Source organism: Epinephelus moara, chromosome 22 (genome assembly GCF_006386435.1).
Source record: "Epinephelus moara isolate mb chromosome 22, YSFRI_EMoa_1.0, whole genome shotgun sequence".
NCBI lineage: Eukaryota > Metazoa > Chordata > Actinopteri > Perciformes > Serranidae > Epinephelus > Epinephelus moara.
The window spans coordinates 5774069-5796713 of NC_065527.1; the positions used below are offsets into that span (position 1 = coordinate 5774069).

General features: G+C 41.5%; 1 protein-coding gene across 2 annotated transcripts in view; it reads right to left on the minus strand.

The window, feature by feature from the left end:
- Nucleotides 1-22645, minus strand: part of trappc9 (trafficking protein particle complex subunit 9) — a 318188-nt gene that overhangs the window by 8996 nt on the left and 286547 nt on the right. The gene's annotated exons all lie outside the window — the stretch shown is intronic.

A 22645-nucleotide genomic window follows, 5' to 3' on the forward strand; every position in this document is an offset into this window, starting at 1 on the left:
CACGATGTCTAGAAAGCATCAGTGGCTGCAGCTGACAGGGACAGCTAACACTAGCATCAAAGCTAACAACAGGACGTCATCTGTTAAAAGCCTCCCGTTGTCGGATACGACATGAAACTACTCCAGTTAGCTCAATCATGTTGTAACTAAGACATCCGCTGGAAAAAATATTTTCTTTACGGATGAGCACACGTTTGATAAAACGGAATTTAATCTCTCGGCATCCATTTTCAAGCTCTCTGTGTGTTTGTTTCCTTGCGGACGAGAAAAGGGGGAGCGCACATTTCCGAGAAGGCGTGTCCTTTTCAAAAATACAAGAGGCGTTGCTTTGTTGCCGGCCGTTTTCGCCGGTGCTGATCTATGCAGCGAACTTCCGCCCACTCAGACTACATAGAGACAGACAACCATTCACACTCACATTCACACCTACGGACAATTTAGAGTCACCAATTAACCTGCATGTCTTTGGACTGTGGGAGGAAGCTGGAGCACCTGGAGGAAACCCATGCTGACACGAGGAGGACATGCAAACTCTGCAGAGAAGGACTCCCCCACCCTGGGTTTGAACCAGGAACCCTCTTGCTGTGAGGTGACAATGTTAACCACTGAAATCTGCGTTGAAATTGGCAGGAGGAGAGCTAGTCAATGTTAGCCGTTAGCAGCCTGTGGCCAAGACGAACAGCTATCGGAGGTGGCATCACGTCCCCCAAAAACTGCACCCGGCTTTAAAGCCAATTTTCATAGTGGCCAAACAGTGGAATTACAGCTTCAGGGTCTGTCTCGTGATGCTATTGGGCCCAAGAACACTTTTTCCGATAGGCTCACATTGAAACAGAGACATCTGTGAATCAGTGAATAGGTTTTTTTGGGTGTTACAACCCCCACGAAATGACTTGTATTACTATCAGAATTTGATCTATTTGGCCCAGTATCTTGGAAAGTCTAGAAGAGCCGCCCAGTTATATAATTTTATCCTCATTCAAGTTAGCAGAGCGCTAAACTGGAAGAAGCTGGTTTGGCCGATGGAAGTCTCTAGTATGCCTGCTCTATGGGCCCGATAAGGTTTTGGCTTCAGGTGCTGCTGAGCAACTCTCACAGGAACAAATGGGATCCCACCTCCAACTTGGTTTCCAGCTCTCTTTATACATCCATTGGCTGAATGGAGTTACATGATGATGTATTTAAGCTCTATCCAGTAAAAATGACTAGTGGGCGAAGGTAAATTATAACATTATCATGATGTGTTCAAATGCAATCTAAGAAAGTGTAGTTTTTGGGGAGGGGGGGACTTGAATAAAAACAGTCGTGTGACAGAAATATTTGTTGATGTCTTCACAGCAATATAAAATACATATTAGAGAGGTGATTATGATACATTATATATATAGTAAAAAGGCTTTTAAGGCACTTTTTTAAAAATATGTTTCTCACGTGAAAGGTTATATTAAAGGCTGTTTCATAAGTTTGTATTATTATTTTTTTTGTAATGAAAATTTCTATGTTTTCCTGGCACAGAAGAGGGAATAAATAACAACAAAACAAAATAAACAACAATAACATAAAACATTAGTATCGCTTTCAGTCCAGAATTTCACAATTGGTGCATCCTTATTTATTTTTCTACTTTTTTTTTTATGAGATTATCAACCGAAATGTGTCCATTAAATTGAGTATTACAGCTGTCAGAGCGGGTCTTGTTTATGTTCTTGCAGTGTGTGTTATGTTCTTGTAGCTACTTTAATAAAAAAAGATTAAATGACGCTTGCCTTTTTTGTTGTAGTTTCAACATGATTTCAGCTCCTTGTTGCTGCTGTGAAGTGCATATTTAAGTGGCATACCTCTGGTGATGGTGCATTCAGACACCCCTGCACACACACACACACACACACACACACACGCATATATGCATCCATGCACATGCAGTATAACACAATCCTTCCACAGCCACTTGCACTGAGCCTATAGTGACACCTTAGCAAATAGTTATATTTAGTTTGTTCAAAGTCTTGTTGCTAGGAGATGTGCAAATTATAGGTAGCCTACATTGGCTCTAAAACTAGAAATAAATTCTTTCACATTGAAACGAACAAAAGAGAATGGTTAGTCTGTAATGAGCTGATGAACTCCCACACACACAAGCCTCAGTTACACACACACCCACAGCCTGCACATTTGCCACAGAGTTTCTCTACTCTCTTATCCTGGATTGTGTATCAGCACCGAGGCAATCAACTGATTTAGATAACAAACGTGTACAAACAGTGGGAAGAAACAGCGGCCAACTCTACTGAGGAAAACTGCCACTGTGTTAAAAATACATGTAATGATACTTATCATGAAAAAACAAAAGAATTTCTATTACAATCGTGGTAATTTGGCACTGATGAGATGAGATGGCAGTAGCTGATATTCAAGTTTTGGACAACTCATCCGTTACGTAACCGTCACAAGAGATAAAGCAACCAAGAATGGGGACATCAAGGTTTCTGATCGGTTGTGGTTCTCTTGGGACTCTCAGCACAAACATCTTTACATCTCCACAGAGAGGACGCTAAAGGTCATGACAAAACACTTCTTCATAAATGCATCTGCTGTGTGTTTCCTGTTGGGCAGAGCCAAGTGCTGTAGGGCCAGTGCACCGATGCTCTCTAGATTATAAGTCACCCCTACAGTACTTCAGGTGAAGATATGTCCAGGAATGTAGTGTCCCCAGAGGCTGAAGAGGTATCGGTTACAACATATATCACTACCTGAAAAGGCAAAATCTGAAAAGACGTGCGCTTGCATCATACAGCGAAACCTTTGTTTACAATCACTGACTGGAGGAAAGTAGGCAGCAGCTCAGAACACGGACCTTTGATTGGCGGCTGTAGCGGCCTGAATTCGGCCAGGGCAATTGACCTTTTGCTAAGCCCCGCCCCTTTGTGATGGTCCTACAAGCTGTCGCAGTAAGCATGGAGCCCACACTGTAACTAACTGCACTCCTTGATTAAATATTATCATATCTTTGGAGAAATGAAAGAGTGATGGCAGAGAGAAGCAGACAGAGGGGTCTACAGTCTGTGTTTGAAGGATATATCCAGGATGTCAAACTGACTCAGCAGCAACAACAGGTTAAAAAGACAAAGATAGTTAGAAGCTAAAGCCGAACTATAGGCTACAGATCACAGTGTAAAAGTGAACCACCACATCACTGCTGATCGCCACACAAGACAATGAATATAAGGGGAAACTTTATATTGAACCAGCTGTGTGGCATCACAGTGTTTGGCTCCAAACATTGGTTGAATACCAAGGTTGACTATCAGCAAAGTTTCCCTGCTTCCCTTCACTGGTTCCTGTACAGCAGGGTCGGTCTTTGTTTCACTGTTATAATCATTACAAAGCAAAAGCAGCATGTGTATACATTCAGTAGGCTATATCTTCAGTAGCTAGCTAGCTAACCCTACACTTTTCAGGGTCTGATTTTGGTTTTGGAACAGGGAAGAAACGTATATCTTTTTCCAACCTCTCCAGGTAACGGGTATCATTAACACACGACGTGCACCAGGCACAACATTTAGCTCCAAATCCACAAAACCAGCCTGACAGTGAAGGAAATCTGAAACGACTGCATTAGAGTCAATGGAGCACAGCTGTGTTGCCGTCGGACCCTGGTCTGAGCCGGCTTGATGCTACGTTATGATAAGTAAGTCTGCGTCTGGGGGCAGGACTTAGCGAAGGATCAATTCCCCTTGGCACCGGGTGTCACTGTGGGGTGGTGGCCAGCGGCAGCACCAGGTTTAACCCATGTAACAGCAGCCACCTAAAGTTTTCTGGCGGGGAGTCGGGGCTGTAGCGTCCCCTGGAGCTGGGGTTTATGCTGGCTGGATACAGGTTACTGGGGTCAGTCTATAAAGCTGCTGCCCCACTCTTCTGGTGAGGTGGTCGGTAGCGGCGGGGAGTGAGTTTACGTAGCTAACATTAGCAAAGGCCTCGAATCACAATGTGATACAGTTGGTGGGTGTAGTTCAGTTGAAAGAAAATAGTTCCTACATGAAACTGCTCACAACAAGGTCTGTGGATTATCTTGAGTAACCAAGTCATGATTTCCAAAAAGAGACACTGCTGTTTTCTCGTTTTTTGGCACACTGAGCACCGCAAGCCGAGTGCCATCTAGTTCCATTACATTTGAGAGATTCAGACATCTCTACGGCTGATATCTTCGACACTTGGCAGCTCACACCAAAACAACCTAGATGGATAAATGGCACTACAGGTAAGAGAACAAATATGTATTTCTAATTTTTAAGATGAACTGTTCCTTTAAGTGTTGACACCTGCACAGTATACAAGTGTTGATCTGCGACTACGCTCCAGCATCTCCCCTTTTTCCTCCTCCCTCCAGCTAATATCATCATCAGACTGGGAAGAAACTCTTTTCATTTCATTGTTAGAGCCTTTTGCAGCTGGAAACAGCGATCCTTTAAATAACATGCAGCTGGGATGTTTCTGGGGCTGAACTTTTTATTTATGAACTGAGCTATTTCAGTTTTGATTTTGGAGGGCTGTGTCTTTTTGATGTTCATGGAAGACAAAGTGGGGAGCCTCTCACTAGTTAGATGTTGCTCCACATTATTTAAAGAAACACTGTTTACAACTACAAAAAGAAATGAAAGGAGGAGTTTATTTTCAGCCTGATGATGAGGAGGAAGAGGGGGGAAGGTGGAGAGAGGAAGAGAAAATAAAGAGGTAAGTGAGCAGTTTGGCACATTAAAAGAACTGTTCTAATAAAACAGGCCACAAAACACAGAGAAGCTAAATGTCAGCAGGAAGGAGGAGAAATATCGCAGTGACAGAACACTGCTCCAACAAGTGCTGCTGCAGAAACAGGTGCTTCACAGAGGGAGCGCGCGAGACTCGGGACTTCAGTCAGCTCATTTTAACGCATTGATTCCTTGTGATGTGACAGCTTCATTAATAATTTGTGCGTAATGAGAGGAATTGATCTGTTTGTTAATTTCCTGCCCACAGTGAGGTGCAGCGCTTACAACATGTTACGTAACATGTGAAGCTGGGTTCGGCTTTCACGTCCGCACGCACAGCTCTGCCCAGATGCTGCTGCTGCTGGAGTCTGCAGAGGCGAAGCGCTGCGGCAGGCGTCGCCACAGCAACCAGGAGAAAAACTGAGCGCGCGAGAGAGACGACACCTCCCTCCTGTATGAGTATGAGCCACAGATCAAACTACGGCTCTGGGATTAAACAAGCCTCTCCGCCCCTCTCCCTATCGCTGCTGTCACCCGTGAAGATAAAGATGACGGCCGTCACTCGCAGATTTGTCAGTGTTTACAAGATTATGCCGTGCTTCACACCGGGTGTCGATTCAGCTCATTAAGATTCACTCACAAATATTGTGCAGCGCGAGGAGAAAGAGGACGAATCACAAATAAAAATGTCACGTTCATCACACCTCATGGAGAATGACATCTCACAAGTGTGTGCAGGAAATGCTCATTACACAAAGAGGGGGGTTAGTCTGTGTCTGCAAAACTCATTACATCACCAATATTGTATTATTTAGTGCAGTCCTCAAGTGGATAGTGTGTGTGTGTGTGTGTGTGTGTGTGTGTGTGTGTGTGTGTGTGTGGTAAGGAAAAAGCAAAAGTTTAAAGAAGCAAGTGTGCCAAAAATACCTGTTGCATATTTTACTCTTACAAGGTGGATGAAATTCTTATGTAATGAAATTAAAAAATAAAATAAAATTTAAATAAAAAATTAGAAAAAAATATATGTGCCTACAGAGACAGTTATCCTCCAAAAAAATCCAAAATTAGACATATTAAAATAATAAAATTGTTAATATGATTAATTGAATAAAAAAAAAAAATTCCTCCATAAGAAAACAAACAGAGGGATAAACAATAAGAAAACAGCTTAAGCAAGAAAATAAAATTCAGAAAAAGGAAGACACAAATACACACCGACATATTAAAAAGAAAAGAAAATTCTGACCTTGCAAAAAGAAAAGAAGAAGACAGGAGAGACCTGTTAATTAATACAAATGAATTAAAATGAAAAAGAACATTCTACTTGTAATTTTAATTTAATAATATTTCACCTGCAGCAATGATTTAATATCAGAACAATGAGCTTGGTGTCTTCTCGTAGCTCCGAAGACAAAATATTCAGGAGGGCTGATGATCAATCTGCAGTATAGATCTGTTATTTTCTTTTAACAAGGTGAGTCCCACTGAGGGTGGAATCCTCTTTTGCGAGACGGAGCATTAAATATTGAAGACAAAACAATATAAAACCAGACAAGAGATAAATGATAAAAACAAACAAAAAAAAAAAGCCTAAAGTTGGCAAAGTACTCACACTGCCCCATAAAATCCAAAATTATTCCATTTAAATTTGTTTTGAAGACCAAGTAGCTGATGCCGAAAACATGGAGGCTTTCTCCCAGCTCTGTCTGTACTGACAGACAGCTGATATACGTCACGTAATCTGAGATCATATTTCATGATGGTAGTTTGCCCAGAATGGCTTTATATATAAAAAAATATACTAATGACTCAATCGACGTGTGGACGGAGATGGTTGGCCAACTCTGGAATACTACGTACAATAGTGTGTGAGTGAATTTGGTTTCCAGTCTCACTGTGCAAAGATAAATAGAGTCCAGGGGTCTCATTTAACGATGCGTAGGATCCATACTAAAAATGTACGTACGGACGTGTGCCAAAAATATTTGACAGTTTCTACAGTCAGGCTTCCACCTCACCATCCGCATTAAGTGTGGATACCTGACCCGAGCACTTCGGATTGGGCCGGATTCAGATAACAAATCAGAAATTTTGCTCGGGTTCGGCCCACTTGACATGCTGCTGTGTTGTGCTATGGCGTATTCAAGTGCTGGACTTTGTTATTTACGTTATTTTGCGCCTGAACGCAACACAGGCCAATAGTTACATTTAGGGCAGGAGACGAGTTCATGAAGATAAAGACTTCAAAACAATGGTAAGACTCTAATTCAATTATAGTTGTGTAATATGTGATAACCATGATAACAATAACTATGTCAGGTAACAAGCTGCGTCGGGCTCAGGCCGGGTTCGGACTAACAAATCAGAAAGTCTGTCGGGGTTGGGCTGGGCTCGGTTATAACTGTCATGAACAGGAAATGCGTCACTAATTTCCCATCTCCAAAATGTGTGTAAGCATGGGTCAAAGTTTCTCCCATCAAGTCTGGTTTTATAGATCACAACTTTTGCGTGGGAAGTGGTGTACGCCTCTTTCAGGCTTCGTTTTGTGCGTACGCAATGTCTGTAAGTGAGACCCCAGGACTGCATGATACACAAAAAAAAATCATACTGTAATTATTTAGACAGATATTTCCATTAAGATATGAGCAGCCGTTTTAGTTGGAATCGTAATTTTTGCATTTCGTTCTCACTGAAAAAAATATAAACATGATCATGATGTGATTTTTGCTGAGGTTTGAACCAAACAAGCTTGTTTCTCTTTACGTCTGGAATTTGATTGAGCATCTCTGTAGCAGTGGTTCGTTTATAATGATAAGTTTTGACACATTTTATCTTCAAGGACTGTGGCTCATGCAATCTGGATACTGCACTTGGCCATATTGCTATTTCAATAATGTTTCCATTGTGCTATCAGAGTCTAACATGTTGAGACAGTGTGATGATTAATTCATGTGCAAAAAATCAGCATCATTACCAAACATGCCGTCTCCTTCTTTTCCTTCTTGCATTAAAAAAGGAAACAGGACTTGTTTCTAAAACCAAAATATATCTTTAAAGTGAAACAATTTGCTTTGGTAGATTAAAAGCATGATTGAAGTAGATATCCAGGTGAACCATCGTCCAGCGGCAGTGTCTCTTCCTCCAGGATGAACATTAACAAAGAGCTGTGCTCCGGCCCAGATGACCAGGTCATCAGGGTTTAACAGCTCATCCCGACCAGCGGCCGCTATCCAGGCAGGGTCATTGATGAATGCTCCGATGGAGCTGGAGGATGTGCTTTAAAAGGTTGAGGTGTGCTGCAGTAAGTCTAAAAATAACCTGCTGGCCTCTCATATCCCCCGAAGCCATCTGCCCCTTTTTTAATTATCCCCATAACAACCACTCACTTGATTGGTTGTCTTTCCCTTCAACAAACGTTTAAAGATTCCATCTGCTTTGACAGAGAGGAAAGGAAACATTTCCACATTTACCAGTTTGGACCAGGAGAGCTGCACATCTTGAACTGTGGAGTTATTCTATTTTTGGACTGCTCTGTAGCAACACATGCAGTCTCATAAATTGATGAAGGCATTATAAACCGACCATAAATTTTCTGACGAAACTTCTCCCATTGCAGCATCTTTCTAAAAGGTCTGAGTAATCGCTGTCCATCTGTGCCTCCCTTTGTGATCCAACACTGACTGCGTTTAACTATTTCACTGTCAGCAGGACATATTTAAGAAGCTTCACCCTAAACAAGCAGACCTGCTCGGGTGCTATAATTTCAATCAGCGCTGAGCAGCAGCCTGTGGCAGAAAGATTGGGGGTTATGTCGCAGCAACAGTTTATAAGCTCGATAGACTAATATTGGCTCATCTCCACGCAGGATGGCTAACTGAGCTGAGCTGCTTCCAGCCCGAGTGTACACACTCATCGCTGCTCTGTGAGCATCATGACCACGGGAGCAGCAGCATTACTCATCCAAACATTCAACATCGCTTTCATTCCCCACTGGTGGCTACGTGACTTCTGTTTACTCAAATAACACTCCTCTCTCCTTTTTTTCACCTTTCATTCCCTCTCTTTATTTTCCTCTTCAATAACAGGAGTGTACTCTGCTGGCTCCCCGTTTGGATGGTGGTGCCCAAGGTTATCATTGTTTAGCATCCTTATCCTTCAATTCCAGCCGCACTCAACCAGGCTTTTAAAAGCAGGCAGAACACTGTGAGGATACAGGGATTAAGATGCTTACACACACTTACTGAGGCATTTAACAATACAACTTATTGTTACGTGTCAGACTGCGACAGGTGGGAATAAAAGTGCACTCTGTGGTACTCTAACAGGGAATCACAATAGATCTGAAGAGGCTCTTGTATACGTGAGAATAGGAATGCAATGAATGAATACAAATATAGGCTCAGCACAGTGACCAGATCTCAAAAAGACTGTCTGAACGTCTAAAACCTTATTTTCAAATTTGTTTATAGCACAATACGAGAGAGCATTCCTAAAGCAAACAGTGCAGTGGAAGAACCAATATGAAAACAGACAAATAAAACCTATGACACAGCAAAAAACAAACAAGGGAACGAAACTCAAACAGACCAAAACAAAAGCGAAAAAGAAAAACTTTGGCTTCAGATTTTCCATTTGTAGTATGATCAGGTGTATGTGTGTGTATGTGTGTGTTTGCGTGGGTGGCTGGATGGGTTTTCTGTACAAAAGACACAAAGGACAGAGAGAGTAAAAAAGGGAGAACGTTCCAACCAAAGGAAGACTGAAGGAAAATTATAAAAACTACATTTACATGTGTATAAGATTGTATCATTTTATACAGAATGCTATTACACAACGTTAATCATTATTATAATTTGCCTTTTATAATTATTATTAGTATTATGAGAAGAATTAGTTTAATTTTTCACCAGACGACAACACAGAGATCTTTTTTCTCAGACTTTAAACTGCCCTGAACCTGCTGACACAACAACCCATTCACTGAACTAAGATTGTGGTTCCCTCTGGTCCTTTTTCTCTTCATTTATTTTTTATATTTAAATCACAATGAACAAAATTACAAATGCAACACTTCTGTTTTTGCTCCCATTCTTCAGGAGTTGCAATAAAAGATCTAAGACTTTTTTCCTACACACTCAAATGGCTTAATATTCTATAATTTCAATTATACAACAGTTAGTTCCGGCCCTGCAATCTGATTGGTCGAGAGACAGTAAAACCGTGATGATATTGGAGTACAACATCACGGTTATTTCACTGTGTATGTATCACTCCGCCTCACAGCTGACTGCAATCAACAATCAAATCAAAACTGACGGTTAGTGTCAGTTAGGTCAGCAGTTGCGTTGTAGGCTAATTAATTCATCCACTGTCAAACAGCCAAAAATATGGATTTATTTCCTAAAATAAGTTTTGAATTGAACTATGAATGGTCATCAGAGGAAGATGAGGGAGAGGAGAAGCTGAATCCATCTGAGCACACATCCAGGTTTGTCAGTGTTTCATCAGCGGAGCTCAATGACTTGGAGAAAAGCAACATACTGTCAGATCAGAAGGCAGAGTCGGCTGTGCCTGTGAAGCGACAGTCCACCATGCAGTCACCAGAGACTTATTTCACCGGCTGCACAATTAATGGAAACGTGCAGATAAATGTGTATAAAGAGTAAGTGCCTGGCGCACCATGTCTGCGTTACATAGCAACGGTGACAGCGGAGTCCTGAGGGAACTATTTTTGTTGGCGGAAGACAAATAAAATGCTTAAATTATCTATTTTGTCCTCATTTTTCAACATTTCTTAATCAGCCTTGCTTATTTAACTGTTGAACTGTTGTATAAAAGCAATATCACACTCGAGCTCGTGATGTTGTACTGGGATATCGTCACACATGTGATTGTCTTCGGCACTCGGCCTGCGGCCTCGTTCCCACGACCGAATCACAGCCGTGACGATATCACAGTACAACATCACTCCCTCTCGTGTGATATTGCTTAATCACAAATTTGTTTAAATGTGACAGGTGTGACATATCAGGATGCTGATTTAACAGCGTTCTTGCTACACAGGTGTGCCTTGGGATGGTCACAATAAAAGAAACAATCTCAAATGTGCAGTCTGACACAACACAAAGCCACAGATGAGGAAGCGTGCCATCGCCATGCTGACGGCAGGAATATCCAGCTGTTGCCTGTGAGCTGAATGTTTATTTCTTTACCGTAACTCATTGCCATTGCAGTTTTCTTGGAATTTGGCAGTACATCCAACCAGCCTTACAACTCCATTGTCTGAGACCAGCCACTGGAACAGCTGATGCAATAATTGGTTTTCACTACCAAAGAATTTCTGCACAAACCATCAGACACCATCTCGGGAAGCTCATCCCAGTGGCAGGTCTCAGACGATCTTGCAGGTGAAGAAGCCACTTATCAAATCGGAACTCCTTTAATGGCTTTACCCAGTTTACTAAGGTTTATTTTCTTAAACTAACAAGTTAAACCAGTAAGTAAAACTAAAATACAGGCATGCTAGCACCTCTGTGAGGCTGTACTTACCTAGGCGAGACGGCGCTTTGAAATAAATGCTAACACGCTGATATTTAACACCCTGTTCACAATCTAAGTTTAACATGTCAGCATGCTAAAATTTGTGAATTTGCACTTAACGCAAATACAGCCGAGGCAAATGGGTCTGTCATTAGCTTTGCAGATATTTAGTCAAACTATTGGAAAAATTGAAATTTTGACATTATTACAACACTAGACGGAAAGTTGTTGAATGCCTGTACCAATTTTTATGGCAATTGATCAAATAAATGCTGGCACATTTCATCTAAAACCAAAACTGTCAACCTCATGGTGGCCCTACAAGAATACCCCGTAGCACCAAAGTCATTAGGATCTACCTGGGAGCCATGAATGTCTGCAAAAAGAATTAGGCTATCATCCAATAGTTGAGATAATCTGGACCATTGTGGTGGACCGACCAAACAACAAACCGACTGACTAACATTCATAGGCCGATGCCGGTCATGTGGTTTGAGAGACACTTCTAAAATTTCCACGAGATGCATTAAGACTTATTTAAAAGTAAGCATGCTACCACTGTGGAACTTGGCCCAACAAGTATAACCAGAACCAAACCCTACTTTCTGGCAGCTCGGATTAACTAAGTCTCCTCCACTGCCCCTGCAGGTTTCTTGCTTTTCACACTACATTCTGTAAACTCAGCGTATTCTAGAGAAGCTGCTGCACCTGCAAACGCCGATAAGCATGTCATGTTGGGCAACATTCAAAGATCAAGCATGATGCACATTCTGTAACACTTCTGTGGCTGAAGGTAGGCAGAGTGGGTCGCCTCTAATCGGTAGATCTGCGGTTTGATCTCAGGCGCCTCCAGTCTGCATGTCAAAGTATCTAAGGACTGTGCCATGTGTGTGTTAGAGTGTGTGAATGCTTAACTGATGAGCAGGTGGCACCTTGTATGGTAGCCTCGGCCACCAGTGTATAAATGTGTGTGTGAATGGGTTAAAGTGCTTTGAGTGGTCTAGAAAGACTCGAAAGGCATTACGAATGCATGTCCATTCACCAGTCTAATGTTTGTTCAAACAGTAAATTAACCTCTTAATCATGTCTAAATGCTGTATACATGCAGCCATACATATATACATACTGTGTGTATCGTGCCGTTTAATGAGCAGCTGTGTGTAATAACGCAGCCAATACGTCTGTATTTCCATCTGCCTCTAAATGTCGTGAGGATTAGATTTTATCTGCATATAGATACACAAAATGTTTCCCTATTAGAAGAGGGGAGGACCGCAGAGAAAAGAAGAGGGTGATATAATACAGCATGTTGCAGGCACACAGTTCACACTTTGACAAATCTAGCCACCTGGACGTTACCTCGAGCATTTTGTTTTCACTGTGAGTGTGGCTGATCAGGGAAAAAGAACAATGTAGACCTTGTGTCTTTGCTATACAGCAACTTCCCAAAATAGAACAAATCAAGAGTGTGGGGGGGCACTAGTGTGGTGGCTGGGTGCCATTACACTTTAATGGCCCCATACTGGGATGGCAGTCTTGGCTTGGGCCTTCCAGCTGTGCTGTCATATATAATTCTTCAATCCGGCTCTTTACCAAACTACACCTGCAGGTTGAATATTCTGTTCAGAGCTGAGAAACCCCTGATACTGTATATCTGTATTATAACCTGTGTGGTCAATGTGTCACTGTACTGAGTTGAAAATGATCCTGTGGATACTGCAGTTATTTACTTGAATGTAATTTGCATGAGCTGATTAAACTGACCTGGACTCAACAGTAGCTACAGAAGATTAAATAACTTGGATCTGAACTTGAATGCTGATGACTCTGCTGCACTTGTGTATTTGAATAAATGTTGGGGTGAATAATAGCGTTTGTCTCACAGTAAATTCTGTACTTAGTCACTCATGTCGTCCTTTTCACAAGATCACTTCCCATCAGCGTAGACATTGAGTTATCCTTTGTTCTATAACTTTCTGCTGTGACTGCTTGTCGCCTCTCACTTTTTGTAAAACGTTCTTGCAGAGAGCAGAATGTAGAAACAACCCACAGCTCTTTTGTGTGACCTCCACAGAGCACATCCCAGCACAAAGTAAATTTTAAACTCTAAGTGAACAGCTTTGGGAATCCTCTCAGAGGACTCCCCAGTAGTCTTACATGGAGGCAATGAAAGAGAGTTACAGGTAACAGATACACTTGTGTCGCACAAATCCAGCAATGCTAAATCAATGCTTACTTGTACTGTGGGTCTAACTTCAGTCATACTTCGTCACAAAAACATTTTTTTGTATACTACCACTTAAACCTTTTAAAAGCACTTAATAAAGTTCATTTCCATAACCGCTTATTCTGTTGGGGTTGCGGGGGAGCTGTGGCCTATCCCAGCTGACATTGGAGTGAGAAGGGGTACACCCAGACTATCACAGGGCTGACACATAGAGACAGACAACCATTCACACTCACATTCACACCTATGGACAATTTAGAGTCACCAATTAACCTGCATGTCTTTGGACTGTGGAGGGAGAACATGCAAGCTCCACACAGGGTAGTTCCCCAACCCCGAGTTTGAACCAGGAACCCTCTTGCTGGGAGGTGACAAAGCTAACCCCTGCACCACCGTGCTGCCCTTAAACTGCTTACTTTGTACTTAATAAAGTGCAAAATAAAATCCTAAATAAAGTTTCTTGCCATTATGGCTATCAAAAAAGGTCACAATTTTCTTAGCTGACCATCTAACGCTTTCTCAGTCCTTAACAACAGAATTATTGATATCCACTGCCTCACGAAACAACTTAACTGACCAGCCATGACATAAATTACTGTTCTAAAGGTTGCCATTTAATATTTAAAACAATATGGTTGACATTAAATAAGTACTTCTGTCACTAATGTGACATGATGTATGTTAGGTGACATTCACACACACAACACATCACATACGTCGCAAGTGTAGCATGCTAAACATGCTGGCATACAGCTACGTTGTTATCAAAAGGAGTCGACATTGACTTTGGGATGTAAACATTGGACTCCTGGGTGAAAGTCCTGTGCTTGTTTGACCCATTCAACTGGACGGACTCAGGTGTGGTATGTTATTAGCTATAGTAGCTTTGAGCTGCTTGCATCAAGCAGAAATGGTCTGGTGAACTAACTCTTTTCTGACTCCAGAGCCCAAGATTGTTTTTCATTTTTAAACTTGCAGTCTTCAGACCCAACCGACACAGTTGTTTTTTTGTTTTTTTTAAACAGATGCAGTAGTTCTCCCCAGCATCTGTAATGCCTTCAACTATATTTGAAAATAATCTAACTTTTCCGCAGAAATCCAGCTTTGGTCGGTAAAGTGAGAAATGTTTTAATTTGTGAATTAATTTTCTTTATGTGCATTTTTGTACCTGATGTATCAACCCTTGAGCAGCAATCTGTAATCTTCTCTATAATGCCTGGTTAAGTTGAGGTAACCTTATAATTCTGCAAGGAGGATTCTTTTTTCTGTGCAGATGCTTGTATAATATTTCCGCTTCAGTTCTGTGTTTGACTTAAATTGGTCACCGAAGTGTTTGTGGAACCAAAATAGTTTTTGGCTGTTTTCCTGAAAGTGATCTTCAACCTGTTGTACCTGAGCCTGTGTTTTTCTGCGTAGTTTCCTGCTTCCGCCAATGAATACCTTCAGTTTAAGTCCCAAATGAGACTACAACAAACCAGTTCAGCTCAGTCTACTTTTAACAAATTGTGCATTGCCTAAAAATCAAGATCCCATCAGAACAATCTATGATATCACACACAAGATCATGTTAAAGCCTTATTCTACTGGACACATCCACATTATTCCTACTGATGAACTGAATGTTCAGTCACACATCTTTAACAAGCACAAAAGGTGGTGAACAGATATCGGATTGTGATGTAACACTATATGAGTACTGGTTGAATGTAAAGGAAACCACAGTCCTATAATAGTGCAGCTTCCTGCGTTCCAACAAGATAAAATCAATATTTATTCTATCAAAAAGGAAATAAATTAGATCTAAAACACAATACTCATTTAGATGACATCCCAAAGAGGTCGATAACAAAATTATGTCTGGGGATTATCATTGTGTTTACTCAGCAGCATTGCTGTCTATGGTTGTTGGTTTCTGTTGGAAGTTTATGGTTCAATTGCATTCTAGACAATTTCCTCTGATGTCAGATCTACCTACTTGTGTGTAAGTACTTTGGAATACTAGAAATACATGTAGTCTGTTGTCAGTACAACACAAATATGGATTCGAAATTCACGCTAAATGTATCTACCTTTGCAGGACTTTGAATGATGGAAACGTGTACTTGTTTGTGGAATATTTCACCCACAAAATGACCTATCAGTCATGCTGTGTAACCTTGAATTTGTGAGGAAAACTTTGTTTATCTTACATGCCTCCATAAAAAATGGCAAACATATTAATTTATTGCTTGATTGGGGAACATGTTTAAGAAATGCAAAACTATACCAAAACATCCATTTTCTAACTCTCACACAACTTGAGCAGTATAACCCAAGTCTTCTTTATCCAGTCATATACTCAGTGCTTTCCAAATACATGCATTTTTGCTCAAACCTTATTATGTAAAACTGAACAGAAAGTAAAACGTATCTATGCTCTTTGTAAGGTCAGACTCCAGAACTTGGGTTTTTTTTTGGTGAAATTGCAGATGTTTGGGAAATGCTACGCATCTTGGATCCAAGTGATTTGACTACCGAAATCTAAAAAAGGTGATCCTTGAGGTCAAGTGGACGTTTGTGCCAAATTTGAAGAAATTCCATCAAGCCGTTATTGAGATATTCCGTTCATGAGAATGAGACGGATTTGAAGGCTCAGTGGTGTTAGACTAGTTCATCCAAGGCAACGTTTGTGCCAAATCCTAGATATTGTTTTCACAAGAATAGGACAGATGGATGTACTAACGGATGTATGAATCGACAGAAAACCAAAAAACATAATGCCTCAGGCCACAGCAGTCGCGTACAGTAGGACGAAGGCCGTCATCCATGCAGCTACGTTTAGAAACTGAATCCAGTAGACTGTGCATATTTTTGCATAAAAATCTAGCCTTGTGCAGCTTTAATTTTGTGGATATATTGTTCCAGGAGTGCCATTGCGTTTTGAATTCTTATTCCCTCTCTGCATATCTCTCCAGTAAACATACTTACACATCAGCAAAATGTGAGCTGTGGGTTTTGGCAGTCCTTCTTATCTGCTCCCCTTCCAACACATTCACCTGTAACCAAACAGCATTAAACTGTAATAATCTCATTTTTCTATTTTCCAAATGTAATTTACGGGCACCTGGCCTCAATTAGGCAAAAAACACAAAACAAAAAAACTGCTGATTGCTGCCTTCAGTTTCTGATTAATGTCAGAAACAGTAAATATCAAGAACGCAGCTAATAGGTACACTCGCCTGCTTGAGGGATAGTAATTACATGACTGCAATACATAAGGAAAGACACTGAACAACAGTAGCTCTCCTTACCACAGAGGTAGCTTACATGATAAATGGATACAACAGTGACTCCCCGCTTCTTTGACCTTTCTAACAATGCATTCCCAAATTTCTGCTGAATCTTAAAAAGGATATAACATTTTGCAAAGTTGCTGGCGAAAACTTACAACAAAAGCACTGTTAGTTAGAGACTTTATGTTATCTAATTTTCATGGAGGCTTGAAACACAGACAGCCACGAGCTCATGGAGTGATATTGAAGCTACTGGTGCGTATCTGATCCGAGTTGGACAGGAGATGAGTGTTCAACAGGCCCGCATACTGAGCATTTAAAGGCAAATCTCTGTTAATCACATATGGATGGAAAATAATTAGGGCTATCTACCCCCGGCAGAAGTCGATAGCCTGGGTGTTGAAGCAGGAAAAAACAGCTGCTGCAATAAATCTGATGTGATAATCCAATAGACTAATTTGAACAAAAACCAGAACAGCTTTTCTCACAGTCAGTGACTACATAGCAAGACAGACTATATCTGTATACTGTGATATATAGTTACATAAATTCTCATCCTCTCTGATTACCTAATTTGACCTATGTAAAGAAAAAGCAACATCTACCCAAGGTAATTTCCAAAAAAAGAAGGTCTCATTATCCGATTTAAAACTATTTACTCTGACTAATGCGAAATCAAGGTGATTGTGACACGGGCCACAAACAAAATGTAATTACAAAGTTGTGCTTTTATTGACTCGGGCCACTGTCACAGTTCATAAAGTCACTCACCTGTGTTTTGTCAACAGAAGCACTCCATTTTTCACAGACATCCTTAACACCTCACTGGAAACATGCCATGTGCCAGTCTGCTTCAAACCTCCACCATCATCCTCGTCCCCAAAAAACAAGGACAGCAGGAACAACTACAGATGCCTCGCCTTGACCTCTGAAGTTAGGATTTCATCTGAGCGCCTTGTTCTGTCCCACCTCAGAACCATCACTGATACATTCCTGGACCCCCTGCAGGACGCCTACAGAGCCAATAGGCATGTAGACGCAATCAATATGGCCCTCCATTTCATCCTCAAGCACCTGAACTACTCTGGAAGCTACGCCAGGATCCTGTTTATGGACTTCAGCTCTGCATACAGTACCGTCATTCTGGCTTGGCTGAAGGACAATCTCACCAAGGTGCACATGCTTGACTCCACTTGCAGCTGGATCACAGACTTCCTGTCTCACAGGAAGCTGGTGAAACACGTTTCTAACTCTCAGACCATCAGCACCTGTTCCCCTCAAGGCTGTGTTCTTTCCCCTCTGCTCTTTACCCAGTATACCAACTGTTGCACCACTAGCCTCCAGTCCATTAAGCTCCTGAAGTTTGCAGATGACACCGCCCTATTTGGGCTCATCTCTGGTGGGGAAGACTCCGCCTGCAGGTGGGAGATTGACCATCTGGTGACCTGGTGCAGGGAGAACAACTTAGAGCTGAATGCCCTAAAAACAGACGGTTGTGGATTTTAGGAAGAATGCAGGCCCACCTGCCTCCATCACAATATGTGCCTACTCAGACGACGATGTGAAGTCCTTCAGCTTCCTTGGCTCCTTCATCATCTCCCTCATCAAAAAAAGCACATTACAAAATATACTTCCTGTGGCAGCTCAAGCAGTTCAACCTGCCAAAGACAATCATGGTACACTCCCATCACTGAGTCCATCCTCATCTGGTACGCTGCTGCCACTGCCAAGGACAAGGGCCGACTGCAGCGTATCATTCACTTTGTTAAGAGGGTGACTGGCTAAAATTTGGGGTCCCTCCAGGACCTGCATGCTTCCAGGTCCCTGAGCTAGGCAGGAAAGATTGTGGCTGACCCCTCACACCCAGGCACAAACTCTTTAAACCACTCCCCTCTGGTGGAAGGCTGAGGTCCATCAGGTCCAAGACCCCACACCACAAAAACCGCTTTCACCTATCTGCAACTGGCCTCGCCCTCAAGGCCCGGGACGCCACCTGACATGGACTCTTACACCCACAGCCACCCATACTCTCTTCATATGTCTGTTAGATACAAGGCTACAGCTAGAAGCTTTTTATCTTAGCATAAACTCACTAATTAACACATTATACTTTGATAGTTTGACAAAAACTTTAACAAGTTGTGGTTTTACAGGCAGAGTTGTGTCGAGCGTCTCATCTTACTGTTCATACAAGAACATGAATTAGCATATTTTCCAAAATGTCTAATCATTACTTTAACATATACCCACTTTATAAAAGATTTATGTACATTTTTATCTAAGGCTAATGACGACCCACCATGGGATAACCTATCCTTCATTATGTGAATCTGGTATCTTCTCTAACTCTACTGGGAGTACCATCTTTCCACAGAAGCCTTCAAGCACTTTGAATATTTTCTTTTCCCTCACTTTTGAAGATCGAGCTCTTTGACATACAGTAATGGGGTTTCCAGTGAAATCTGTGATTACAACTCTGTGCACATCACATCTGATTAAAGTTTGATTACCTTTATTTCTTGAATGGCAATTTCTGGGATGCATCATTATAATTAGTTGCTGTTTTGCTCAATGGTGAAGAAATAGACTGCAGATATTCCTGGTGTGTATGGAGGCTCATTTGGTTTGATAAATATTACAATTGGCCTGACAGGCAGTCCACAGGGAGCCCTACAACACATAATTGTCTTGAAGCTAATTAAAATAAAGAAAACACTTTACAGTATCTAACTAAGTAAAACTTGTTTGATTGTTTCCGTTAATGTGCAAAATAATTGGATAAACCGGGCTCAACTCAAACAAACATTACATGTGGAATCAGACAGTAATGGGCAGAGTGCTGCGGCCGTGTAAGGACAATATCTACAATGCTGTGAGGACTGCACTCTGGAAACAAACCAAGGGAAGCACAACAACAAACTAAAATTCTTCACATGAGAATTGTTTTACCTGAGAATGGTTTCAATGGAGAACAAAGCCTGTATCACCATCAAATATTTGCACACTGGGATGGTCCGGCACTCGATAGTGCAGGGGCCGTGCTGCACTGTCAACTATTTACGTTTACCTCCTATGACATAATCTCAAGAGTGGAAAACCAAACAAGGCCACCGTACAATAGCCTGTGGTGTCAATTCCACGCTACACGCTGGATCGACAGCATCAACAGGTGGTGGAGGTGCTTGTTTGAGGAGGACAGATTCAGAGAGTGGGGGAGTGGGAGGAGGCGGTGGCGACTGTTTTGACTCATCTCCAGAAAAATCATTAGTCACAAGTCATTAGTAAGCCTCCCCAGAGGGATTTACTGTAGTGTGGTCTAAACATGGCTGCTGTCATATGCCGTGCTGCACACTTACTCCCATTTCCCTGCCTCATTACTCTGCTCTGCCTCCCTGCCTCTTCTCTTAATATGTTCCAACCCTAATTATGCAAATGAATCCACTTTACCTTCAACATTAAAACTCTAATACGTGTATACCTTCAGGCACAGTGGTGGAATTCTTGTCCGGGTCCTTACCTTGAAGCCAACTGAAGACAAGCGAGAAAAGATAGTGCTGCTGTTGTTTTGCATCCACATTGATCTTTGTTTAATGAGGCAATAACTTCCACTGACATGATGAGTTTTCATTGGATCGATCATTGAAAAGAGACATATCTTGTTACCATGTAAGATTCTCAATCCATACACTGTTATGGTACAATACGAGAAGATGGCAGAGGTTAAAACAAGTCAGAGAGAAATCAAAAATAGGTAAAATAAAGTGTCTTCAATGACTCTTTTTGCATCTGGAGGTAAGTTTTATCTTAAGTGCACCACAACGAACTTCTCGCAGCTAAAGATCAAAGTATTTACAGCAACAAATTGCTGTTGGAACTATGATTTGTCTGACAACAAGCTGTCTTAAGGATAGCAGGGGAAGCACCTCTGTTTCCCATTCCGCCTCGTCTTTGTGTTTCGAGCTTGCCATCATGTGGGAGGTTGAAAGCTGTAAAAATTGCTCCTGATGACGCACACGCAGCAGTGACTAGAAGAGGATTTCCCAGGCATGAACCAAAGGGGTGCTGCTAAAGGGAATGTCATTTTATGTTTAAAAAAAAAAAAAAAAAAGAGGAGCACAACAAAAGCCCCTGCCTGCAACACCCACACACAATCTGCTGCTGCATGGTATTCCTGTTGCTGCTTTTTTGTTTCTTGAGGAGATAGTACGAGACGCAGACACACTGTGGGGTACAGTAATTTTATGTGGCAATTATGTCCGAGACAAATTAACCCTGGGGCACTTAGAGAGTCTGTAACTATTTGGCAAATTGTCTTGGAAGGAAATGTACAGCACAGAGAGTTTATGTAACAAAGTAATTGTGTTTGAAGTGCTAAAGAGAAGAGTTGAGTTTTACCACGCTCATTTCTAACTGGCTGGTTGTTATGCTACATATAAGACACAAAATATGAAAAGAACAATTGGGCCACTTTAACCTGCTCATTAGCATTAGCAACATTTTGTGCTACAGTTTCTGAATATCAACAGAAACAACCTTTCTTCCTACCTGTGGTAAGCTGTCATACTATATGTGTGATAATACACTCCGAGATCCTCATATCTAATTTCCAAATAATTGATTCCTTGGGAAGAATCACACTCATAACTCATACAAATGAAACCAAATTTTCTGGGGGAGTGTAGTGGCATGACATGCACGACACACTGGTAATGAGCTGTCAGTACTGCACTGTGGGGAGACGTATATCTTATTCCATTGCACGAAAGACTTCTTCGGAAATTACAACACATATGACTGAAAAAGCCATATAAATAGGGTAAGACAAAATTCTCCTTTCATCAGAGATTTGGGCTTCACTGAACCACTGACAAATATTTTATGAATATTTTGCTTTAAGTCAAATTTGAAATGTTTCTCAGTCTAGAAAAACAGACCAACACTCACTTAAGTGATAATAAAATCATCACTGTGACATAAAATGACTCATTGTTCTAATCATTACATTCAAAAGTGGCATTATATTTAGTGATGACTGCTCTGTAGTGTTATACTCAACCTGATCTCCCACATGATAAAATGGCTGTAGGTTTGTCAGGTTAGGGCACATAAACGACTTGGTTTGGTTTAGAGGGAGAAAAATTGCTAAGGTTTAGGAAAAGATTGTGGATGTGATTTACATACAGGACGTAAGTACACTGAACCTGATGTGAGTACAACAAGTAACATCACTTACGCCAGGGCCACACCGGACGCGGAAGCGCTGCAAATAGCCTCGAAGCGAAGCCAGTTTCCTTTCGGCTGCAGCGATCATTTCTGTGTCTGGTCTATTTTCTGCGTGAGCCGCGAGCTAATGTGTCAAGCTGGGCAGGAAGTCAAACAAAGGAGCAACAACAGCATCCGGTCAATTTTCAGAATAAAAATAATTTCAAAAGGAGCAACAACAGCATCCGGTCAATTTTCAGAATAAAAATAATTTCAAAATAAAACACCCCGTTTCACAAATGCGATGTATATATGTGTGTAGCATCCGGTCAATTTTCAGAATAAAAATAATTTCAAAATAAAACACCCCGTTTGACGAATGCGATGTATATATGTGTGTGTTTATATACATATTAGTCAGTGGTATCTAAACAGAGCGCGAGAGAGATATACACACACACCCACAAACACACACACACACACACAACAAAGAGAGAGGGAGAGAGACGGCTATAGGGGGTGGGGGTTGGGGCACACACACGCAAACTGAGAGAGATACCCATGATGGAAAAACAGCCCCAAATGTGACGGAGACAACAGCTGGGAGGAGAAGCGCTTGTCGACCGGCGTGGAGAAATGCGCGTCTGATGTGAACGGGC